Here is a 6,007-nt window from a genome sequence, read left to right as displayed (position 1 = left end):
AAGCAAACATCAGTGGAAGACCCCATCGTCCCCTCACCCCCAAAAAAGCTCGTCAAGTGAAACCAAAGATCAAGACGATGCTCATTTGTTTTTTGGATGTGAGGGGGACAGTGCATTTGGAGTTTGTTCCACCAGGTCAGACTGTTCACCAAACTTTCTTTTTAGAGGTTCTGAAAGGATTGTGCAGATGGGGGACTGGTTTTGCCACCACGACAGTGCACCTGCTCACACAGCCATCTCAGAGCACTGGTTATTGGCAAAAAAAAAAATATATAGCATACCTCTCTTGCCCCATGCCAGGCCCCTGACACACCTGACTCCACTCCATGACGCCTCTTTTTGTTTCTGCAAATGAAGAGGGACATGAAAGGACAGCGATTTGATGACATAGAAGAGGTGAAGTAAACAGGGAGGTGCTGCCAGCGATCCAAACAGATGAGTTTGAAAAATGTTTCCAAGAATGGAATTGCAGATTTGACAAAAGTATAATGGAGAGTACTTCGAAGGTGATAAGGTTGTTTTGTTAACAAATTTAATACATAGCTTTGGGAAAAAATTCCATTGGGGGGGTGTACTACCTCATATATAGCCTCTGTCAAACATGTATTTATTGGTGCATATTTCCACTCTCCTTCCCACACTTCTTCGGCCTGTGTGTTTACCCAGCATCTAGTGAGATCTTATTTTCTAGGTTATGAAGCAAATGCAGATTGATTATTATTACAATCCAAATTGCTGGAGACTGAGATGGAGATAATCCCTGCAGGATCAAGACATCCGGGTTGTTTCCCCACCTGGCAACTCGCAAGTGAGCGTGGAGCATTCGAGGAGCAGGTAATGTGGGGCTGTGTCCTGGGAATGAAGTGCCCGAAGACCCCTGGTTATCCCTGTGACTTTTTGCACCCTTCTACTCTGTGGCCTCCAGCTTGGGACAAGAGAGCCCAGGGCTGCCACTGAGACCCTGGCCCAGCCGTCTGCTCCCCTCTGTCCTTGTTCCATTCAGTTTAAATAACATTACTGCACCTCTTCTCTGGGCCCGGCTCAGCCACGGTGCCACAAGGATCCAGAGACATCTCAGAATCCACGCAGAGATTTAATCTATGAGGGGGGTTACTTCAAAAGCTTATGGACAAATGGAATGAAAAGTAATGGGATTGGGAAGCCCCCTCCTACAAATAGTCCCAGGGCATGGTGGCATTAGCGAGAAGGGGGTGGCAAGGAGGGCTCCCCAAACTATCAGCAGGTGTTACTTCTGAGGCAGCTGGTGGAGGTGGGGGGCTTCCTTCTTTTACTTATGTGATGTCAAGAAAGGTGACCTGGTGATGGAAGCGGGACCGCTCCTGGCTGCTCACGAGAGAGGCTGGCAGCTCAAACCCACCCAGCAGCGTTGAGAGCCAAAGACCTGACCACCTGCCTCTGAAAAACAATCCCCAGACAAGGAAACCTCTGGGGCCATTCTAAAATGCCACCCAGGCTGCCCAAGGCAGCCACCACCCAACCAGAGCCACGTGTTCAGAAAGGCTTTCTGAAAAGCACGCGAAGGGGAGGGAGAGTCGGATTCCGGTTCAGACAGGCCCTGGTTGATTCCAAACAAAACCTGTCGACACATCGCTGTGATGTAGATGGCTGCAGACAAGTTCTCTCAGTCATACACCTGCTTGAGTCTCATGACGGTGCCTTAAACAAACAAACAAAAATGGTTCAGGGTCCAATCTAACGAGTGGCTTGCGAGGGAATTTGCCAGGCCACTTAAATTCAAGGCAGAGAGGGCAACTCAGAAAGTCATGGTGACTGGGTAAGGGGCCTCCTGGGGGGCAATCTGATAGAATTTCTCGAAGGACACAGGACAACCGTTGGAGGGCTTGTTAGGGAGAAGTTGTAAGAAAACAGAGAACTGCACTGGGGAGGGAAAGGGCCAGGAAAGTGGTGCTGGGAATTTTCCCCCGACCACAGCCATCCACCTGCTCACTCTTCCAGGTTAGCAAGGGCTATGCTGGGAAAATTTAATTGGGAAACCTGACTCCATCCACCCTAAATCCCTGCTCTTGCCCCTTCACACTCCTTTGTGTGTGTGTGTGTGTGTGTGTGTGTGTGTGTGTGTCCCCAAATCCCAACTCACAAGAACACAGAAAAGAGCATCCCCTGGTGGGTGCTCGAGCTGTCTTTTGACAAGGTGTAAATCAACGAGTACAGATCTACTCAGGGGAGGGCTAGGCAGGAGAGAGGTTAAAAAAAAACAAACAACCAAAAACCCCGTCGCAGACTTCAGTGGAAGGTATGTTGAGAAACAACAGCGGCACATTTTGATGGCAACTCGCTGCCGTCCAGTCAATTCTGACTCATGGTGACCCTATAAGTCAGGGCAGAACTGGCCCTGGGCTTTCCCAGACTTCAACTGCTCATGGGAGGAGAACGCGGCATCTTTCTACCACAGAGCTGCCTGGTGGTTTTGAACGTTAACAGCTCAGCGTGCAACCATTTCGCTACCAGGACTCCCACATTTTGACATTTCTGTCTAATAATGGTTTCTCTGATTTTGTAGCAATATTTTTGGACTTACCTTTGTCTATCCCTCCAAGGTCCCCTGACCAGACTTTTGTGATGACGTTGTCTTCTTGGGACTTGGGGTACAGGGCTAGGACCCTGGCACGTAAGTTTCTTCCTTCCTTGCCCAGAGGCCTGTGAATATTGGAGCAGAGGGTGGCGGAGAAAAACATACACCCTCCTCTCTGGACCAACAGCGAAGGTGTAATGGTAGCTTATATTCCACTGCTCTAATAAGTTTACACACATTCATTCCTGTAAGCCTTATAATGATCCCACAATCTAGTTATGATCCTCACCCCCATATTCCAGAGGACAAAACCGAGACACCGAGAAGTGAAGAACTGGCTCAGGGTCCCACGCCTCACACAGCCCTTTCTTCCCTCGAGTAAAGGGAAAAACGGAATCTCATTCGTGCCCTAAATCACTGGGCACTCCTCCCACAACGCCTACTGCCCTGGCAGCTTGTGCTTCTCCCTGAGCCTCTGCCTCTTCCCAGAAGCTGAGCTGATGTCTCACGGGCAAATTCAAGAGCTCCTTCCCAAACTTTGGGGCACAGGACCCTGAGGAGCCCCAGCTGGGGCTCAGACCGCTGCCTGGGCCAGAAAAGTTACAGACTTCTCGTTGCCTTCCCAGAACCAGGGGTAGGACTGCGAAGCCCAAGACCACTTCAGCTGCCTGCTGAACAACTGCCCATCATGGAAAGCCCAGGTACACTGGCTGCCCTTCCAGGAAGATTTCCTGAACTCCCCCCAGCCAAGACTGCGAGCATCTTCCAAGAGGCACAGAGTCTCAGTCCGCACCAACTGCCAGGCCTGCCTCATCAGAACCGTTTCCACTGTACTAGCAGCGATTTCAAATATCCCGCTCCTTAAACTCCCACCCTACCTCCCGGTGGTGGGTGCTGCACTGTGCAGCCCAGGTCTCTGTCCAGCCTGAAGGATTCTGTTCCCCCAGTTGCTGGGAATGCTGCCAGCAGATGGCTCTCAGCTACCGGGCCCTTCTGGGATCCGCTCTGTGGGCCAGAGCTGCTCACTCAATATCACATTCCTCTTCCAAAGACTGATCTCCATGGAGGGGTTAAAGGCTCAGCTCCCCTACCCTTACTCAGGACAACTCTGAAAGGTCTTCCTAGCTTCAGAACTCAATCCAGTGCCTCCTCTGTCCAATCCTGCTTTCTCCCCCTTCCCTTCCTTATCTCAGAGTCTGGGTACCATTATGGACTGAATTGGGTCAAAAACCTGTGCTGTCAATCCTAACCCCTAGGATCTGATCCTGTGGTTAGGATCCCATTTAGGAAGGGGTTGTCTTTGTCATGTGCATGAGACACGATTCTCACTCTCACCCTCTGCCATCCAGTCTCTTCTGAGTCACAGCCACCCGATAGGACAAAGTAGATTTGTACCTGTGGTTTTCCAAGCCTCTAACTCGCTAAGGGAGTAGAAAGCCTCATGTTTCTCCTGTGGAGCAGGCTATTCCTTTAGACCTGCGGGCCTTGTGGTTAGCAACCAACGCACAATCCACTCAGCCAGTGGGGCTGTAGGATAGGGTACATCCTGAGCCAATCTCTTTTGAGAGATTGAACAAGTAAGGGGAGAAGAGAGATGCCAAGCTACATGAAGACCATCCAGGAACAGAAATCTAGAAGAGACAAGGATCTTCCTCTGGAGGAGAGAGAGAGAGAGACAGACAGACAGAGAGAGAGAGAGAGAGAGAGAGAGAGAGAGAGAGAGAGAGAGAGAGAGACCTCCCCAGTAGCCAGCTCCCTGAATTTGGACATCTAACCTTCTAAACAGTAAGAAAATAAACATCTCTGGATTAAAGCCACCCACCTATGGTGTTTCTGTGATCACACTAGAGAACTAAGCCAGGTACCCTGTGCCACCTGCTTGCTGAAGACCTCAGCTCTGATGGAGAAAGGTGTGCCAGTCTGTGTCTGTAAAGATCACAGCCGTGGAAACCCTTTGGGGCAGTTCCAATCTGTCCTGCAGAACTGGGCTGAAATCACTCCACACAATCCACACAATGTGCTGGTTCTTGTTGTTTAAATAGATTAGGACAACTGATTCTCAGAAAACACAGTGGCATCACCACAGGGGGACAATATGCAGACAGCACCAGGGGATTTGAGATGAAGATCAGTATGTGGAAGAGAAAGGAGAGGAAGTTGGATTGGACAGGTGGCCACAAAAATGACTGTCTATAAAGCTGTGATACATGTTTTTAGCAGATTTTTATGATGGCCATCTAGCTCAGAAGCAACAAAGCCCACATGGAAGAAGCACAACAGTCTGTGCGATCACAAGGTGCCAAAGGGATCAGGTATAAGGCATCATCAGAACAAAAAAATCTTACCACAGTGAATGAAGAGGGAAGTGCAGAGTGGAGACCCAAGGCCCAAGTGTTGGCCACTGGAGATCCCCTCATAGAGGGGTTTAGGAGAGGAGATGGGTCAGTCAGGGTACGATGTAGCACTGATGAAGAGTACAGCTTTCCCCCAGATCCTGGATGCTTCCTCCCTGCCAACTACCATGGTCCGAATTCTACCTTGCAAGTCTGGATAGAGCAGAGGTTGTACACTGGTGTATATAGGAGCTGGAGGCACAGGGAACCCAGGGTGGATGATACCTTCAGGACCAGGGGTGTGAGGGGCGATACTGGGTGAGTAGAGGGTGAGTGGGTTGGAAAGGGGGAACCGATTACAAGGATCTACATGTGACCTCCTCCCTGGGGGACGGACAACAGAGAAGGGGGTGAAGGGAGATGCCGGATAGGGCAAGATATGACAAAATAATAATCTATAAATTATCAAGGGCTCATGAGGGAGGGGGGAGAGGGGAAGGAGAGGGGAAAATCCTGGTGCTGTCAAGGACGACTGGTGTAATGGCTTCATCAGGGCAGCTATTGAAGTACATTGTTGGCAGAGTCACGAAGCAGGATGAGACCCTGTCCTCCCTGATCATGGATGCCGACCTACAGAAAAAGCAGGATGTTGGGTAGTTGTAGCTGATCATGAACCGGAGGATCAAGACGAGACGCGACCTCGGCTTCCAAATCCCATTCCTGTTTCTGTCATCACTCCGGTCCTTCGGACCTTGAAGACCAAAATGAAACTCACTACTATCAAGTCGATTCCGACTCCTAGCGCCTCTTTGGGACAGAGTAGAACTGTCCCCGTGGGTTTCCAAGACTGTAAGTCTTTTCCGAAACAGAAAGCCTCGTCTTTCTCCCAGGGAGCGGCTGGTAGTTTCGAACTGCTGGCCATGTGTTTAGTTGCAGCTGTTCGGGAAACGCCACGCCCGTCGCGAGACCCGGGGCGAGTAGAAAAGGCAACTGCGCAAGCGCGCTGTTGGGAGCGCCCGCCAGCTCCCCGCGGCTCGGTGTTACTTAGGAAACAGCCAATCAGCGACTCGGGCAGTGACCAATGGGAAGCGCGGAAACTCAGACGGGCTTATTTGAACGC

Source organism: Tenrec ecaudatus, chromosome 10 (genome assembly GCF_050624435.1).
Source record: "Tenrec ecaudatus isolate mTenEca1 chromosome 10, mTenEca1.hap1, whole genome shotgun sequence".
Classification (NCBI taxonomy): Eukaryota; Metazoa; Chordata; class Mammalia; order Afrosoricida; family Tenrecidae; genus Tenrec; species Tenrec ecaudatus.
The sequence above is the reverse complement of the archived record's forward strand: the minus strand, read 5'-3'. Positions refer to the sequence as shown.